We start from the raw sequence: 20,779 nt of genomic DNA, 5'->3' as shown, positions 1-20,779 counted from the left end.
CTCCTGTTAGTTTGCAGGTTGCTGTGGGTATGTAGACCTGGAATAGCACCTTCTTGCCAAGTCTAGGCTGTACATGACCCAGAAGGGGAAGTCGTGAATCACGGTTAAACTGGCTCTGCTATTACCTCTAACACAGTGCGCCAAACACTGATGTTTTATTGCAGACTATCAATGAGCAAAATTTTAAGATCCTTGAAGAAAGATTTTTTCCTGATTCTAAAAAACTGTGGGTGGCATGGACATATATACACTACCAAATGTAAAATAGATAGCTAGTGGGAAGCAGCCGCATAGCACAGGGAGATCAGCTCGGTGTTTTGTGTCCACCTAGAGGGGTGGGATAGGGAGGGTGGGAGGGAGACGCAAGAGGGAGGAGATATGGGGATATATGTATACGTATAGCTGATTCACTTTGTTATAAAGCAGAAACTAATATACCATTGTAAAGCAATTATACTCCAATAAAGATGTTAAAAAACAAAAACCAAAACCCAAAAAACTATGGTATTGCCACAACCTAAAAGCATCTGGCACACAGTAGGTGTTCAATAAATTTTTTTTGGAAAGATAAACAATGTGCTTTTAGTCCTGTCTTTGAGAGTGTAGTCATATTTTTCTTGGTTTCCAAATACCACATATCAGAAGATATTAATTGAAAGTATTTATTATTCAATGAATAATAGTAGTAATAATACATGTGATTTATTACTAGAAAGCAATTTATCATCCAGCCTAAAAATAAAGTCAAAGAATAGAAAATTAGTTTTTTGGATTTTTAATATTCTGTAAGCCACAGAAATCATGGCCAAAAATGAATTTACTACCCTAGGCATTTTGTTCAAAAATATTAGTTTCTTTTTCTCTCAGAATGAAATATTTTAAGTCCCATAACAGATATATCTTCATTATCTATAACAAAATAGTGATGTTTCTTAATTTTCAATATACAGAGTCCACGTCACACTTAGAACTCTTTGGAATTCTCTTCAAGGATCTGATGCCAGAATGGCCGTGAAAGGCACACACATGTTTTATGCAAGAAATGGAACAACAAGCTCACCGTGGACTCACAGTGCTGGTTGGTTGGAAGTGTTTAGTTTTTTGTAGCAGCTGCCGTCAGTGCTTCACCCATTTCCAATTACCATTGTGATTTAGTGGAGGAGTTAAATGTGTGTCCTTAGACATCGAATCTTAGACACAAAAAAATGGAGAAGGAAGACAATCACACTCTTGGGTTCAAAAGGAAAAGCTTCTTTAGGGACATATTTTTATTTAGAGAGAGTCATTTTAGAGCCCATACATTGGGTGTATGGATGTGGTTTGGGAATGCGATGAGAACATTCCGCTAAGAGTATTTAAAGGGACCTCTGTCTTTCCCAAAGTTGTTATATTACCAATTTACTTGCTATTTTGATCTTGTGCCATTTGATTCATACCTAGAACAATGTGTCTTAAAGCAGAGAAGAGTTGTCTCGTTGACCCATGTCCTGGTGATAACACAGCAGAGGCTTGAATTTTCAAATTAGACTCTCTTGAATTCTAGCTCTTAACCAGCACCAAACTTGGCTAATGGTTCAAAAGATCAGGCAAACACCAGGCACAAATAAAATAATCTTTTCTTGGAGAAGTCTGATACCTCTCAGCAAATGTCCCTCTGAAAATGTCCCTAATCTCCTGCAGTAGAACGAGCTTTGGTTTTAGATTAAACAGACGGGTTTCTTTCTAAGCAATGTATGCAGAGACATTGTTCAAACAAAGGGTGTAATTCTGGTTATGAAACATCTCTTCTTCACACCCTATTGATTAACTTTGCATGGTCATCTCATTTTGTAGCAAACTATATCACCCATAAATCTGTAAATTCTAAGTTTATTTATAATAAACAACATAACATAGTCAAGATATATCCTCCTAACAACATTTTACAGATATAGATCTCTCCCCATTATCTTTCCATTCCTAGTAAATACCATTTGTATCTTTATTGGGAAGTCTGGTCATTAACACGTGTGCAGGGTTAGCTCAGCAGGCCTGGGTGGATCTCTTCCTTCACATTCCCGCAAAAGGCCAGGTCTTCAGGATTGGCCCTTGGGTGACTCGTGAGAGATAAGCTCTGAGCCCTGGCAATATTCTGCTGGATGAAAGTATTTTTGTATGCCTGAGACCTTGCTGACTTGACCAGATAGTTTATGCTAAAAAAAAGGATCTATGTTTTTTTTTTTGTTTTTTTTTTTGCGGTACGCGGACCTCTCCCTGTTGTGGCCTCCCGCTATTGTGGCCTCTCGCGTTGCGGAGCACAGGCTCCGGACGCGCAAGCTCAGCGGCCATGGCCCACGGGCCCAGCCGCTCCGCGGCATGTGGGATCCTTCCAGACCGGGGCACGAACCCGTGTCCCCTGCATCGGCAGGCGGACTCTCAATCACTGCGCCACCAGGGAAGCCCCTAAGGATCTATGTTTGAGCATCTGTTTTGGCTTGAGTTAGCGGGAGGATGGAGTAGGTGCGGTCAGTAAAAACCCTGGACACTAATGCTTGGGTGAGCTTCCCTGGTCGGCAGTGCTTTGCATGCATCACTGCTGAGAGAATTAAAGTCTGTGCAACTCCACTGGGAGAAGACACCTGGAAGCTTGTGCTTGGCTTCTCCTGAATTTTACCCCATGTGCCTTTTCCCTATGTTGAATTTAATCTGTATGCTTTCTTTGTAATGAATTGTAACCACACATATAATAGCTTCTGTGTCCTAGGAGTCCTTCTAGCAATTCATCCAGAGTGAAGATTGTGGGATTCCCCGCCCCCCACTCCAATACAGCATCTTCACAAAGAGATTTGAGGTTTTTTCTCCCTCTGACAGAGAAAAGTTCACAGGCTTGCTGCTTACCTTTTCCTTTCCAGCATCTGAAGTAGAGATGCAAACCTCTATGTTAATATTCCTCCAGCCCTTTATAATGACACTCACTTTTTCTGGAGCCTTAAACCTTCATTAATTACCTCATAGAAAATAAAACTTTATTTCAACAGATCTTCAGTTAAATCATCTGGAAAATGAATCTCTTGCTAAATCTCAGACTGCTTCCTTGAGTTATTTAACCTATTTTGTCTTTGCAGATAATGCTGCTTTTTTTTTTTTTTTTTTTTTCGGTACGCGGGCCTCTCACTGCTGTGGCCTCTCCCGTTGCGGAGCACAGGCTCTGGACATGCAGGCTCAGCGGCCATGGCTCACGGGCCCAGCCGCTCCGCGGCATGTGGGATCTTCCCGGACAGGGACTCGAACCCGTGTCCCCTGCATCGGCAGGAGGATTCTCAACCACTGCGCCACCAGGGAAGCCCAATGTTGCTTTTTATAGCTTACGAAAATAAATATTGTATTATAGTAGTTGTATGTCCAGAGGCTAGTACAGTACTTGTTTATTGCAAATAAAACAAAATATGAATTCTAACTAGTGAGGTCCGAATTCCTTAAAAGGTAAGTGGTAGAATTGACTTTAGTAGACGTTTCTCTTTTGTAATATTATAATATCCTGAGAAGTACCTGCCAAAAAAATCTGCCCAGTTATTGGGTTAGTCATCGGTACCTATCCTTGGGACCACCTAAAATGAAAGGCTATGGCTATTTACTCTGTGAAGAGATATTCTTTTACTTTCAGGAATGGCAAGAGCAATTTGAATTTCTCATTAAAGCCTCCTTATTTTTTAGATGTCTAGTTTAACCTGTTAACCTATTAAAGATAGCATTACGCAGGTCACTAATGGATGGTTCAGAATAACTTATGTTAGTGGTTATTTTGGTATTAGGTTTATTACATTATCTATAACTTTTTATACAGATCCCATTGATTTATTTTAATTTAGGGAAAATTATTAGATCTGAAAAGATTAGACAATAACTTAACTTTAAACATTTTGCAAATCAGGTCAGCTAGAGTTCTGTATATAATGGCTCTATTAAGTTTCTTTAATTTCTAAAGCCTATTTATGTCTTATTGGAAATACAGTGTATGCGTATTATAATTCAACTAATCAAGATAGTCTTTTATCAAAAGATATTTGACGTCTGCACAGATATTTGTATCTCTTGAACTTTTCCGTACAAGCAAAAAAGTTTTGTGGAGAGAATAAACGCACATTTCATAGTGCATCTTAATAAATGTTTGACAAGTGTTGACCTCATAGTTCCAGATTAGAAACCAACTGGATATTGATACGTGAGAGTCAGTAGAGCTAGTTTACCAACATCCTGCTCATTTGTTAATTATACTCCAAACGTCTGAAGGAGGCATACAACAGCATTATGCTATACTCTATGTATTAGATGTGTGTGTACAAGTTCTATGAGAAAATAATTTATATTCTCATTACTTTGAGTTTCTTCAAGTAATTCCTGCACAGGTGGTCTCGGCTTCCACCTGTATCTGGACGATTCCTAAATGTGGCTCTAGCGCTCATCTTAGCCCCACTCTCCAATTTCATATTCTCTTCAATCCCCAAATTCTTCCCCACCTGCCACCTCTATTTCTAATATTACCTGAAATTTAATACGAGGAAAGTCAAGATTAGCTTCCCTTCCCTCTCAAAACAGTACCCTTCCTACCTTTCCATTACAGCCAACACTATGCCCATTCTTTACGTCCCTAAGACTTGCAAAACTTGGGACTTTTTAAAACCCCATCATCCCTTTTATCTTCCAGTGCCAGTCGGTGACCAAGTCCTGTTAATATTTTCTTTCAAGTTTTCTCTCAGCTCTGCCCTTTCTTCTGTATTTTCCTGCTTGTCATTTTCATCCTCAGGACTTGCAGCTGCACTTCCCCTTCCTTCTCACACTCATGTTCCATCATGCTCTCCCCGATCTCCTTCCCTTTAAGCAGACTTTGCTCCCTGCCTTGAATGTCCTCTTCAGCATCCCTCCCCTGTGTTGACTCACATGTAGCCGTTCTTCACACTCAGTTCCCATGTTTCCCCTAGAAACCTTCTCTCACCCACACAGGGTGCAGTGGGCTTCCACTGCGTCCACTGCTCCCTCTTGGGACCACATCAGAGACAGGATGAGATTGTTCTGTCTGAAGCTCTAGTACTTAACACAGTGCTTGGTGTGTTGTTATTATTGCACGTGGACCTCTTACACAATACCCTGGCTACTCCTCAGTGCTCTACACAGAGCGAACAGAATGCTTTTCCTATAAAGACATTTTCATGTCTCAACTTTCCCTTGGTGTATGACTGGCTGCCATGCCATTCCACATTCCATATCTTAGCCCAGAAGGAGGGACTCCCAGCCCCTGCTGCTTCTCACCTTCCCATTCTTACCAACAAGGCAGTTTTCTTCGTGGTTTCTTATACAGATTAGAAATTTATAATATATAATATGTAATGCATCCAGCTTCTTGGTAAGCTCATGCCATACAAAACACATAAAACACCTTCTCCATCCGTCATATCACCTAAGGAGCTTTGCATATCTTCCCGCCTCCTAGAACCTTTAAAGTAACCTCAGCCTTTTAAACCTCAGAGTGATCATTCCCTCACTCCGCCGCCTGTAGCTACTTCTATAATACCTTATTTCGTCTATGTTGATATTTTTGCTTTGTCATATAAATTCTTTAGGACACAAACCATATGTCCTCCTTCTTTGTTTTTATCAACATTTACTTCTTACCGTGAGCTTCTGTGTCTAGAAAGTACTGAGTATAAACTGCTAACAAACTGTTATGCTCCCTAAGTCTTAAAAATCTTAGCCAAATTATCTTTTTCAAGGGTTCTTGCATCTTTTTTTTTTTTTTTTAAGAACTAGAGGAATAACTAGTTGGAAATTTTCAATGTTCTTTCCTAATCTATCCCCAAGTTATCATTCCTTTTCTTATCTAGGTTAAATTTCTCTTTTAGTGGTATTTGGTACATTCTTGGGAGCATATGGCCCCTTGTGTTGAAAGACTGAAAATAAATCAGTCAGAGATATGTCATACTGTCTGAGATGTGACTAATCCTGCAGTTTAAGAAGAATAGCTTTAAAAATGTGATTCTAATAGGAAATTATCTTTGTGGGAGAAATGAGAAAATGAAGGAGAAGGCACTTAGTAGATCTGCGAAGTTCTATACGAATGCTAAATGGTGCGTCATATAAAGGTAGGATAGGATAGTACGAAAAGTGATAAATGTGAAAATAGAAGACCAAAGCTTAAGTCCTTACTTGCTGCTGTGTATTCTTCTGCAAGTCACTTAGCTTCTTTCGAGTTGCAGTTTCCTCAGCTAAATGGGTACCATCTTTAAAATGGGCCCCTTAGTTTACCTAACTATTTGCTTGTTTGAAGGACCAGGATATTTTGCTGACACAAATATTTTGCAAGGTATGAATTTTTGAAGGGAATTTGTAAAGTTTGTAAAAATTTTATACAACACTATAAAATATGAGTTATAAAATATGAGTTATTGTTATAGCCATATAGTTATTGTTATATGGCTATTGTTATAGCCAGCTGTAGCCATTGAATCCATGGTATTGGCTAGTCCAATCAGTTGTTTTCTGTGTAAATCTCACTACCTACTCAATTAGTAAGATTTTCATCACTTGAATTATTCTTATTGAGGAAATACAGCTTTAGATTTGTAGGGGCAATTTAAGTATTGGGAAGAAGTTGAAAGGTTTTTCAAATTCCAATATTCTGTGTCATTTCTAGAGAAGAATCATAGTTCTTATAAATTCTGGACAGAAGACAACTCTGAGAAAGCCAGTAGATTTTGGAAAGACAAAAATAGAGTTAAAAGGACAGAGGAGGTCACCTGTCCAGTCAGTACTTGGTCAGGATTGAATTCTGGTCACGAGTGAACTAACAATGGAACCAAATTATTCTCATATCTTATGCCATCAGCTAGATAAGATTTCTTTCAAGATTTAATTTTGTAAAGAGTAGTTTTAGGTATACAACAAACTTGAGAAAAAGGTACGGAGATTTCTCTTATACCTCCTGTCCCACACATGCATGGCTTCAATTTTGTGTTCCAGATTTTGGCCATTCTAGAGGTATGCAGTGGCATCTCTTTGTTCCTTTAATTTGCGTTTCCTTAATGATGCTGTGGAGCACCTTCTCATTTGCTTATTTGCCATTGTGAGGTAACTGTCAAGGTCTTTGGCCCATTTTTAAATTGGGTTGTTTGTTCTTTATTGCTGAGTTTTAAGACTTCTTTGTATATTTTGGATAACAGTCCTGCATCAAATGTGTCTTTTGAAATATTTTTTCCCTCTTCTAATTCTCTTGATATTGTCTTTTGCAGCGCAGAGTTTTCAAATTTTAATAAAGTCCAGCTTACCCATTATTTCTTTCATGGATGTTTGGTGTTGTATCTAAAAAGATATCACCATACCCAAGGTCATCAGGTTTTCTCCTATGTTGTCTTCTAGGAGTTCTATAGTTTTGCATTTTACATTTAGGACTGTAATCCATTTTGAGTTAATTTTTGTAAAGGGTATAAAGCCTGTGTCTAGATTCATTTTTTTTCTGCGTGTGGATGTCTCATTGTTTCAGCATCATTTGTTGAAGACACTGTCTCTGCTCTATTGTATTGCCTTTACTCCTTTGTCAAAGATCAGTTGACTGTATTTATGTGGGTCTGTTTCTGGGCTCTCTATTCTGTTCCGTTGATATATTTGTCTGTTCTTTCACCATTACCACACTGTCTTGATTACTATAGCTTTTTAGTAAGTTTTAAAATCAGATAGCATCAGTCCTCCAGCTTTTTTCCTCCTTCAATATTGTGTAGGCTATTCTGGGTCTTTTGCCTTCCATATAAACTTTGGTAGGTGAGTTCGCGAGGCCACAGGAGTAGCAGTTAGATGGCATGGTAGTGTTTGGTTATGGCTACGGCATAACCTGCCAACCCCAAATGCAATGACTTAAAGTAACTATAACCATTCATTAGCTCAGAAATCTGTAACTTGGGCAGGGCTCATCTCTGCTCCCCACAGCATTAGCTGAGGAACCTCAACTTGGGCTAGAGGATCCATTTCTGACATGGCTCACTCATATGGCTGCCTTGGCATTGGCTGTTGCCTGGAATATCAGTTAGGGTTGAGAGCTAAGATCCTTAGTTGTCTCCATGTGAGTTTCTCTGTGGGCTTCTTGGACTTCCACAGAGCGTGGAGGCTAAATTCCAAGAGTGAAATTGAGTCCTTAGAAGTGGAAGCTGCCAGTTTCTTAAAGCTAAGGTTTACTTCCACTGTATTTTATAGGTTGAGCAGTCACAGAATCAAGGGGAGGAGACAGAGACTATCCCTCACTTCCTGCAAGAAGGGAAGAGTTTCAAAGAATTTTGGGGACAAGTTTTAAAACCTCTATAGATAGAGAATATAAAGAGGGAACAGAGGGCAGAAGTCTTGGAGGGAAGGTTGAGCTGAGCCATTAGTTAGCTTTTGGGAAAGACATTCTCATCTAATTATTCAAGAAATGAAAGAAAAATATTGGGTATTTAACAAGCCAGGGCAAATGTAGATTTAACAGAGAGGAAGTGGTATTTGTCTGTCTCTTTCTGACTTACTTTGCTTAGTATGATAATCTCTAGGTTCACGCATGTTGCTGGAAAGGGCATTATTTCATTCTTTTTGATGGCTGAGTAATATTCCACTACATATATGTACCACATCTTTTTTTTCTTTTTTACAGTACGCAGGCCTCTCACTGCTGTGGCCTCTCCCGTTGCGGAGCACAGGCTCCGGACATGCAGGCTCAGCGGCCATGGCTCACTGGCCCAGCTGCTCTGCGGCATGTGGGATCTTCCCAGACTGGGGCATGAACCCGTGTCCCCTGCATTGGCAGGCGGACTCTCAACCACTGTGACACCAGGGAAGCCCGTACCACATCTTCTTTATCCACTCATCTGTCAATGGACATTTAGGTTGTTTCTATGTCTTGGCTATTGTAAATAGTGCTGCTATGAACATAGGGGTGCATATATCTTTTCAAATTAGGGTTTTGTCTGGATATATACGCAGCAGTACGCAGCAGTAGGATTGCTGGATCATATGGCAACTCTATTCTTAGTTTTTTGAGAAAAATCCACACTGTTTTTCCATAGTGGCTGCACAAATTTACATTCCCACCAACAGTATAAGAGGGTTCTCTTTTCTCCACACTCTCTCCAGCATTTGTTATTTGTAGACTTTTTAACGATGGCCATTCTGATATCTCTTATCTGTGGAATCTAAAATATGACATAAATCAACATATCTATGAAGCAAAAACAGACTCACAGGTATAGAGAACAGACTTGTGGTTGCCAAGGGGGAGGGGGTTGGGGAGGGAAGGACTGGGAGCTTTGGATTAGCAGATGCAGACTATTATACATAGGACAGATAAACAGCAAGGTCTTACTGTACAGCACAGGGAACTATATTCAATATCCTGTGATAAACCATAATGGAAAAGAATATGAAAAAGAATACCTATATATAACTGAGTCACTTTGCTGTACAGCAGAAATTAACACAACATTGTAAATCAACTATACGTCAATAAAATTTTAAAAAATTAAAAGAAAAGAGAGAGGAAGTGGACAGGCACATAAGTGTTCAAATTCTTAATTTTCTTTGGCTTTATCTTGACTAAGGTAGGCTCTGAATTAATTAATTGTTTTCTTTAATTCTCAGTAGGAATATTTTAGGATTTGCTGTTGCTTCCTTTTCATTATTTTCTCTTAAGCTACCAATTAATTACTAAGTATTTTATAATAGGCTTTGCATATTAACAATTACAAGTTGAGTGTGACAGTGTACATGAAAGTATTCTGTAAATACCAAACTTACTATCATATGTGTAATTCTGTGCAACTGGTAAAACTTTCTTGACGTTGTCATTATCTCGTTTAATTCTCACACAAACATTGTAAGGCGAGTCGTTATTACTAATAACAACCTTTCCAGATGAAACACACAGGTAACCACTTGCATACGAACCACTGAACATCATTCTGGGGTCCAGACAGAAGCCCTTTCCTTGTGGAGCACCTTTTCTCTTCTGGGGTAACTGACCAATAACTGTGTTTAAATGGCCAGGCTTTTTCCTGCTGCTATCTGCCTGCTTCCTGAGTTCCAGCCAGAAAGTCTTCAAGACTGGGCCTTCAGAGGGCTAATTTCTTACAGCTCTCCAAATCTAACATTCAGATACTCAGAAGAAACATTGCCAACTGTTTGGTAGGGGCTTTTGACATCTGGATTTGATGAATGGGATTCCACCCTGGATAAAATGGACAGATGCTCTAAACGTCTTCTAGCATAGCGGCCTTATGTGGAGCCGAAGTTGTGATTTTAGAGCCATCAGCAAAGTTCATTCTCCACATTTCTTCAAAATATCTTCCTCATTAAATGGATGGATTCTTTAATAAATGATGCTGTGTTAACTGGTTAGGTACTTGGGAAAATGGTTAAATCACCATTTAAAAAAAGTCAATACTTTAAAATGTTAAATGTAAAATTACGAAATAGTAAAAAAACAGAAAAATATCTGATGAAAAGATGTTCTAATTTTTAGAATGCAATTGCTTTCTTGGCTTAAAAACTAAGAAAGAAACTATAAAAGATTGATAGATTTAGATCCATAAAATTAAAAAAAAAAACTTCTGCACTGATTAAGACGTTTTAAATTAAGCTAGAAACAAAATTGAAAGGACATTTTGGTATTTATAACAGAAAAAGACTTAATATTCTAAATAGAAATAATACTTTTCTACATAAGTAAGAATCACTCAAACTCACCACAGTCCTTTGCCCATTCACACAGTATGGTCACAAGACTAAAATCATTAATAATAGTAATAGTAAATAAAACAATACTAATTACAATAGCTAACATTTATTGAGCATTTCCGCTGAACCAGATATGTTCTTAGTGCTTATGTTTGTTAACTCACTTAACTTTTCCAACAAACTTTTGAGGGAGGTACTCTTATTTTCTCCATTTTACAATTGAGGAGATTAAGAAAAAGGAAGGACATTATGTAATTTTCCCCAGGGTTACACAGCTAGGAATGGCAGAGATAGAATTCAAACCCAGGCTTTCTGCCTTCAAGCTGTGTGCCACTTCATTTCTTCCCTCAAGAGGCAAGAATAAGTTTTGAAAAGAAGTGACACAATTGGCCAATAAATGTATGCAATACTCAACCTTATTAATAAACTAAAAAATGAAAGTAAAACAATAAGGACACGTCGGGAATTCCCTGGTGGTGCAGTGGTTAAGAATCCGCCTACCAATACAGGGGACATGGGTTCGAGCCCTGGTCGGGGAGATCTCACATGCTGTGGAGCAACTAAGCCCATGTGCCACAACTACTGAGCCTGCGCTCTAGAGCCCGTGAACCACAACTACTGAGGCTGCGTGCCACAACTACTGAAGCCCATGCACCTAGAACCCATGCTCCGCAACACGAGAAGCCACAAAAATGAGAAACCCACGCACCACGACGAAGAGCATCCCCCACTCACTGCAACTAGAGAAAGCCTGAGTGCAGCAACAAAGACCCAACACAGCCAAAAATAAATAAGTAAATAAATTTATAAAAAAAAAATAAGGACATGTCATCTTTGCGAAATGGACAAGATTCTAAAAAAATGATACCAGTGAAAGCAAGAAAGTAAGGAAATGCTTCACAATGAACATAAACAAGTTCAGTTTATAAATATCTACAATAAGCCTTAAAGTTGAGCATATCTTTTTACAAAATTTTTGATTTAAAAATTTAAGACAATATTCAATGATTTACATAAAAATACATGTTCAAGGATAGTCATCCCAGTTGTTTTGTTGTTTCTAGAATATTTAATAACTTTTTGTTTCCAGAATGCTTTATCATATAATACACAGAAAGTATAGAAAATTAAATAACAAAAGCCACCCAACTGAACATTCTTATTGAGTCTGTTTTTCATTCTTTAAAAAATGTTATGTACAAGGAGTCAAGATGGTGGTGTGGAAAGATGCAGAGTTAGTGTCTCCCCACAACTAGGGCACCTGCCGGCCGTTGGTGGGGGACTCTGATGCCCAAGGAGATGGGAGGAACCCCAAAGTGAACAGGTAGGATGTGGGGGGACAGAGAGGAGAGGAGAAGTGGAGGTCAGACAGGATTGGCACCACGGAGGCTGGGGAGATCAGGAGAGGCAGGCGGGAGGGACTCTCTGGGAAAAGCTGGAGAGGAGCAGAGGGCGTTTGCCCTGCCCACTCCAGCACGGGGAGCCTGATGAGCTCCCAGGCCGGTCCCCTGCCCTCCAAGGCCGCCCCTCCTCCCTGGCCGCATTGGTCCTGGGCGTATAGGAGGGAGGCCGGAGAGATCAGGAGAGGCAGGTGGAAAGTGCCCTCTGGGAGGAGCAGGAGAGGAGAGGAGGGCATTTTCCCTGCCCACTTGAGCCCAGGAAACCTGCTGGGCTCCCAGGTGAGGTCCCCTGCCCTCTGAGACCAGGGGTAGGGGGCATGCCTGGGCCCCTTCTGTTCCTTGAGCCTAACTCCCCCTCCTCCCAGCCCCCCAGGGCATTTTCCAGCCCTCTGGGTCCTAAGCATAGGCCCTGCCCACCACCCAAACCTCGCCATTGCTTAGGCCTCGCCCTCCACAGCTGAGGCCTTTCCTCCCATTTTTTTCCTTTTCCCTCCTCCTCTTTTTTACTATTGTGGTACTGATGTACCTTCCATTTGTTGATTCATCTATATTTTTATTTTTGTATTCTTTCTAACACATCTGTTAGTTTCCTAGTCTAATTTTATTTTTTACTTTGTTATTGTTCTCTCTCTCTCTCTCTCTCTCTTTTTTTTTTTTTTTTGTAGCCCCATGCAGCTGCAGGATCTTGGTTTATGAGCTGGGGGTTAGGCTGAAGCTCCTGTGGTGGGAGCTCTGAGTCTGAACTGCTGGAGCCTTAGACAGAGAACCTCAGACCCCAGGGAATATGCATTGGAGTGAGGTCTCATGGAGTTCCTCATCTCAGCACCAAGACCTAACTCTACCCAACAGCCTACAAACTCCAGTGTTGGAAGCCTCAAGCCAAACAACCAGTAAGGCAGGAAGAAAATCCCACTCATTAAATAAATAAATAAAATGAGAAAAAAATATGTCACAGATGAAGGAGTAAGGTAACCTACAAGACCAAATAAATGAAGAGGAAATAGGCAATTTACCTGAAAAAGAATTCAGAGTAACGATAGTAAAGATGATCCAGAATCATGGAAATAGAATGGAGGCATGGACTGAGAAAATACAAGAAGTGTTTAACAAAGATCTAGAAGAACTAAAGAACAAACAAACAGAGATGAACAAAACAACAACTGAAATGAAAAATACACTAGAAGGAATCAATAACAGAATAACTGAGGCAGAAGAATGAATAAGTGAGCTGGAAGACAAAATGGTGGAAATAACTGCCGTGGAGCAGAATAAAGATTGAAACGAATTGAAGACAATCTCAGAGACTGCTGGGACAACACTAAATGCACCAACATTCAAATTATAGGGGTCGCACAGGAAGAAGTGAAAAAGAAAGGGTCTAAGAAAATATTTGAAGAGATTATAGTTAAAAATTCCCTAACATGGGAAAGGAAATAGTCACCCAAGTCCAGGAAGCACAGAGAGTCCAATACAGGATAAACCCTAGGAAAAACACACCAAGATACATATTAATCAAACTAACAAAAATTAAATTCAAAGAAAAAATATTAAAAGAAGGAAGGGAAAACCAAAAAATAACATACAAAGGAATCCCCATAAGGTTATCATCTGATTTTTCAGCTGAAGCTCTGCAGGCCAGAAGGAAGTGGCAGGATATACTTAAAGTGATAAAAGAGAAAAAACCTACAATCAAGATTACTCTACCTAGCAAGGATCTCATTCAGATTTGATGGGGAAGTCAAAAGCTTTTCAGACAAGCAAAAGCTAAGAGAATTCAGCACCACCAAACCAGCTTTACAACAAATGCTAAAGAAACTTCTCTAGGTGGAAAACACAAGAGATGAAAAAGACCCACAAAAACAAACCCAAAACAATTAAGAAAATGGTAATAGGAATATACATATCGATAATAACCTTAAATGTAAACGGATTAAATGACCCAACCAAAAGACACAGACTGGCTGAATGGATACAAAAACAAGACCCATATATATGCTGTCTACAAGAGACCCACTTCAGACCTAGGGACACATACAGACTGAAAGTGAAGGGGTGGAAAAAGATATTCCATGAAAATGGAAATCAAAAGAAAGCTGGAGTAGCAATACTCATATCAGATAAAATAGTCTTTAACGTAAAGACTGTCACAAGAGATAAGGAGGAACACTACATAATAATCAAAAGATCAATCCAAGAAGATACAAAATTATAAATGTTTATGCACCCAAAAGAGGAGCACCTCAATACATAAGGTAAATGCTAACAACCATGAAAGGAGAAATCGACAGTAACACAATAATAGTAGGGGACTTTAACACCCCACTTACATCAATAGACAGATCATCCAAACAGAAAATAAGTAAGGAAGCACAAGCTTTAAATGGCACAATAGACCAGATAGATTTAATTGATATTTATAGAACATTTCACCCAAAAGTGGCAGAATACACTTTCTTCTCAAGTGCACCTGGAACATTCTCCAGGATAGATCACATCTTGGGTCACAAATCAAGACTCAGAAAATTTTATCCAAGAGATCACTGAAGAAATCAAAGAAGAAATTTAAAAAATACATAGAAAAAAATGACAATGAAAACAAAATGACCCAAAACCTATGGGATGCAGCAAAAGCAGTTCTAAGAGGGAAGTTTATAGCAATTCAACCTCACCTCAAGAAACAAGAAAAATCTCAAATAAGCAATCTAACCCTACACTTAACACAGCTAGAGAAAGAAGAACAAAGAAAACCCAAAGTCAGGAGAAGGAAAGAAATCATAAAGTTCATAAAGATCAGAGCAGAAATCATAAAGATCAGAGCAGAAATAAATGAAATAGAAATGAAGAAAACAATAGCAGAGATCAACAAAATTAAAAGTTGGTTCTTTCAGAAGGTAAACCCAATTCATAAACCCTTAGCCAGACTCATCAAGAAAAAAAGGGAGAGGACTCAAATCAATAAAATTAGAAATGGAAAAGGAGAAATCATAACTGACACTGCAGAAATACAAAGGATTATAAGAGACTACTACAAACAACTATATACCAATAAAATGGACAACCATGAAGAAATGGAGAAATTCTTGGAAAGGTACAATTTTCTTGGAAAGGTACAATTCTTCCTGAACCAGGAAGAATTAGCAAATATAAACAGACCTATCACAAGTAATGAAATTGAAACTATAATTTAAAATCTTCCAACAAACAGAAGTGCAGGACCAGATGCTTCACAGGTGAATTCTATCAAACATTTAGAGAAGAGCTAACACCCATACTTCTCAAACTCTTCTAAAAAATTGCAGAGGGAGAAACACTCCCAAATTCATTCTATGAAGCCACCATCACCCTGATGCCAAAACCAGAAAAAGATATCACAGAAAAAGAAAATATAGACCAATATCACTGATGAACATAGATGCAAAAATCCTGAACAAAATACTAGCAAACAGAATCCAACAACACATTAAAAGGATCATACACCATGATCAAGCAGGATTTATCTCAGGGATGCAAAGATTCTTCAATATACACAAATCAATCAATGTGATACAGCACATTAACAAATTAAGGAATAAAAACCATATGATCATCTCAATAGATGCAGAAAAGCTTTTACCAAAATTCAACACCCATTTATGATAAAAACTCTCCAGAAAATGGACATAGAGGGAACTTACCTCAACATAATAAAGGTCATATATGACAAACCCACAGCAAAAATCATACTCAATGGTGAAAAACTTAAAGCATTTCCACTGAGATCAGGAACAAGACAAGGATGTCCACTCTATCCACTCTTATTCAACATAGTTTTGGAAGCCCTAGCCACAGCAATCAGAGAAGAAAAAGAAATAAAAGGAATACAAATTGGAAAATAAGAAGTAAAACTGTCACTGCTGATGACATGATACTATACATAGAGAGTCCTAAAGATGCCACCAGAAAACTATTAGAACTAATCAATGAATTTGGTAAGGTTGCAGGATACAAAATTAATGCACAGAAATCTCTGACATTCGTATACATCAACAATGAAAAATCAGAAAGAGAAATTAAGAAAACACTCCCATTTACCACTGCAACAAAAAGAATACATTACCTAGGAATAAACTTGCTTAAGGAGGCAAAAGACTTGTAGTCAGAAAACTATAAAACACTGATGAAAGAAATCAAAGATGACATAAACAGATGGAGAAATATACCATGTTCCTGGATTGGAAGAATCGATATTGTGAAAATGACTATACTACCCAAAGCAATCTACAGATTCAGTGCAATCCCTATCAAGCTACCAATGGCATTCTTCATAGAATTAGAACAAAAAATTTTATAATTCTTATGGAAACACAAAAGACCCCAAATAGCCAAAGCAATCTTGAGAACGAAAAACAGAGTTGGAGGAATCAGGCTCCCTGACTTCAAACTATACCACCAAGGTACAGTAATCAAGACAGTTTGGTACTGGCACAAAAACAGAAATATAGATCAATGGAACAGGATAGAAAGCCCAGAGATAAACCCACGCATAAATGCTGGAGAGGGTGTGGAGAAAAGGGAACCCTCTTGCACTGTTGGTGGGAATGTAAATTGCCACAGCGACTATGGAGGACAGTATGGAAGTTCCTTAAAAAAATAAAAATAGAACTACCATATGACCCAGCAATCCCACTACTGGGCATATACCCTGAGAAACCTGTAATTCAGAAAGAGTCATGTACCACAGTATTCACTGCAGCACTGTTTACAATAGCCAGAACATGGAACCAACCTAAATGTCCATCCACAGATGAATGGATAAAGAAGATGTGGCACATATATACAATGGAATATTACTCAGCCATAAAAAGAAACGAAATTGAGTTATTTGTAGTGAGGTGGATGGACCTAGACTCTGTCATACAGAGTGAAGTAAATCAGAAAGAGAAAAACAAATATTGTATGCTAACACAAATATATGGAATCTAAAAAAAAAAAAAAGGTTCTGAAGAACCTAGAGGCAGGACAGGAATGCAGACGTAGAGAATGGATTTGAGGACACGGGGAGGGGGAAGGGTAAACTGGGACAAAGTGAGAGAGTGGCATTGACACATATACAAGAGGTAAAACAGATAGCTAGTGGGAAGCAGCCCCATAGCACGGGGAGATCAACTCCATGCTTTGTGACCACCTAGAGGGGTGGGATAGGGCGGGTGGGAGGGAGACGCAAGAGGGAGGAGATATAGGGACATGTGTATGCATATGGCTGATTTGCTTTGTTGTGCAACAGAAACTAACACAGTATTGTGAAGCAATTATACTCCAGTAAAGATCTATTAAAAAAAATGGTATGTACAGTACAAGGCCAATCTTAATTCAAAATAATTATGAGTAGACAAAAGATTAGGTAGAGAAATTTGTTTGGATTTTATTTTCCTCTGTGTGACTTTATGCATTTGCAAAATTTTCTCTTCGAATATGTATTATAATAAAAAATGTGACTAAGAATTTTTAAATATATCTTTCCCTTGAGTTTCCAAAAAAAGTGAACAGAGAAGATACATTTATTTGTACTTCCTGTTTAAATCACTATTGAAATGAAAGGAAATGCATATAATGCGAGCGATGGGGAGCAGCAGATGAAGCTTCCATCACTCACCAGCCGCTCACCTCCTGCTGTGCTGCCAGGTTCCTAACAGGCCGCTGACCGCTATCGGTCCGCAGCCCTGGGGGTTGAGCACCCCTTATTTAGATCTTGCTACTTTCAAAAAGCACATGAAATTGTTTATAATAAATATCTGTACTATAAACAATAAAAATAGAGATAGGAGTGAACTTTTTCAGACATAGAATTAGAAATAAAAGTCATTTATTTCTCCTGTTTTAGACCTGGCCAGTCATTAGTTATCTGTTTTAAAAACAAACCCAGTTTTCACTTTGGCACTCAAATGAAAACCAATGGTGACAAATGTCAAATCCGAGGAGGTGAGGGAATTTTTGTGTTTCATCTATGGGACTCATTCCTTCCCAACTGTATCAGATCCTCGGAGACTGTATATTCTTCAACTCAATGTCTGTGAAGCAAGGTCTCTGGCACCTTGATGATTATGCCTGTAAGAAAAATAAAGAAAAAGACTTTGTGTCAAACGAAGGCGTTCACACACAAAAAACTGTTAAAGAATATTAAATAGTTGTCTTTTTTTTAAATGCATGGATCCAAAATATAAAACGATCCCCAAATGTTTCGACCCAGAGATTTCTGCTGGAGCAAAATCTTTTTCTCTCTCTCCTTCATTCACACACAGACGCACGCACGCACGCACAGTATTATTACAGTGGTTAAGAGAACGGCAATCAGAGAACTTTAGCGCTGTAGAGACTGCTGAGCCCAGAGCCCTGGATGGAGAATGCGCCTGGCCTCGGAAACCTTTAACCACACTGTCCAGGTCGCGGTGGCTAGTGGTCAGCGCGCGTCTGGACAGGAGGGAACTTTCGGACTCTCCCCGACGACCCAGGGCTTCCCTAGAGACAGGGCGTTGGAACCTGGGACAGAGTGGAGGGAGGAAGAGACAGTGTGAGTCGGCGGTGACGGCAGCAGCGCTCTGGATCTGTCGCCCTCGATACCCCGGGCTGCGGGACAGAGAGACTCGGAAGAGGAGCGCGAGCGCCTCCCCGCCGCCCCTGCAGCCACTCCGGGCGCGCACGGATCCACTGGGCGCTGGAGCCGCGAGTCAAGGCCGGGACTCGAGCAGCTCTCCCCGGAAGTAGCGACCAAGGCGCGAGCCTCCGCGCGGCAGAACGGAGACCGAAAGGCACGGGGCTCGGACAGCCTGGCCCCGGGCATCCCCGACTAGTAGCCTCGAGCCCGACACCCCAGCTGCGCCGCGCTCCCGGCCACAAGTTTGCCTCGCGCCGGCCAAGTTGCGAGTGTGAATCTTTCTTCGGGCTTCGGGAAGAGTGTCCCTGTTCCTCGCTCGGGCTGGCTCGGGTATGGCCGGACCCCACCTCTGGGGGTGGCTGCTGCTCGGCGGCTGCCTCCTCGCCAGAGCCCAGGTAAGAGCCCCTGTTCCACGGCACCTGCTTCCCGGAGCCTCCGGCCGGTGTTCAACGTTAGGGCGGCCGAGACCAAGGCGCGCGCGGGCGCTGACGCTTACACATTCACGCACTAACACACTCAGAGAGAGACAGACACACACACAAGTACACCCGGCAAGGTTTGACAGGCATTTAGTGGAGCTAGGATATTTATGAACAACGGGGTTCTGGGTCAGGAGGGTTGAGAGGTGAAGAACTTTTCTTACTCTTAGTCTCCCTGATCCCCGTTTAATTAATTCAAATTATTTTTTGTCTGCTGGCAATTTACCGTCCCCCCCTTTTTTTTTTTTGCGGTACGCGGGCCTCTCACTGTTGTGGCCTCTCCCGTTGCGGAGCACAGGCTGCGGACGCACAGGGTCAGCGGCCATGGCTCACGGGCCCAGCCGCTCCGCGGCATGTGGGATCTTCCCGTACCGGGGCACGAACCCGTGTCTCCTGCATCGGCAGGCGGACTCTCAACCACTGCGCCACCAGGGAAGCCCTACCGTCACTTTTGAGAACTTAAATTTCTAGGATTGTTTGTGACCACTGTCTGAAAGGATAATTGACTCTTCCTGTTACAGAATCACGTATCATTAAAGCGAGGAGACTAGATAGAAAAATACATATAACTTGTTAAAGCTGAGTTATGTTTAGACTAAATGGTAGTTGTCATTTTCGTACTGCTAATATCGTTTAGAGATTTTCTGGGTGATCTTTCACAATGGACCCTTTCTAATGCGCAATTCATCCTCACATTTTTTTGAGTCAAATAAAATGTAGGATTTACACTCAGCTTTTTAGATGAGCTAGAAAGAGTTGCTTGTAGTGTAATGCAGTTTAAGAGCCCTGTAACTTTAAATGGAAATCAACGTTATTTCTCTTTTCTGTTCGGGAGGGGGCGCACTTTGACCGTCAAATAAAGCCCCAAATTAGGTTTTTTAAATTCTTTCCCCATGAGAAAATTAAGGCATTAATTTATGTACTGGTACTGTCTAAACTTAATACTATGTTCTTGGCTTTCAAATGGCCAGTTTAAATTTGTTATTCTAAACGTGCAGGTTTTTTTGTTTTGTTTTTTTAACCACATAGCTACATACGTTAATAGAAATAGGTGTTCTCCTAAATACTGGGCTTTATGTAATATGACCAGGATATTTCAAGTGAACTTAATATGTTAAAAAAATCAAACGATGTGTGTTATACATTGACTAATAAGATGGTCAGTGAATGCTCAAAAGTAGAGTATGCTCTAACCTGAACAATTTCACCAAGGTAACAGAAGGAATTATGAATGAATGGAAAAACTCTTAAGAATTTGGTGACAGTTATAGAGCTCGGGTGATCTCTAATGTATTTCCTGCATTTCTCTCTCATAAGATATTTGGATAATATGCTTGAAAACTCCCCTTCCTTGTATAAGGGACAAGTGACCTCTAGCCATTTATTTTATTCAGCGTTCCAGATTACTTTTTCTAAGGAAATAGAGAGACATTGTTTAGTACAATGGAGAAGAAAATCACTGTGCGATTATGGGAAGAATATTTAGCTTTCAAAAAAACAATCAGGACATTGAACGCTTTTTCTATGATTTTAAACCAAGGTTT

This window comes from Delphinus delphis, chromosome 7 (assembly GCF_949987515.2).
Source record: "Delphinus delphis chromosome 7, mDelDel1.2, whole genome shotgun sequence".
In the NCBI taxonomy this organism is placed as follows: domain Eukaryota; kingdom Metazoa; phylum Chordata; class Mammalia; order Artiodactyla; family Delphinidae; genus Delphinus; species Delphinus delphis.
This window is presented reverse-complemented; position numbering follows the sequence as displayed.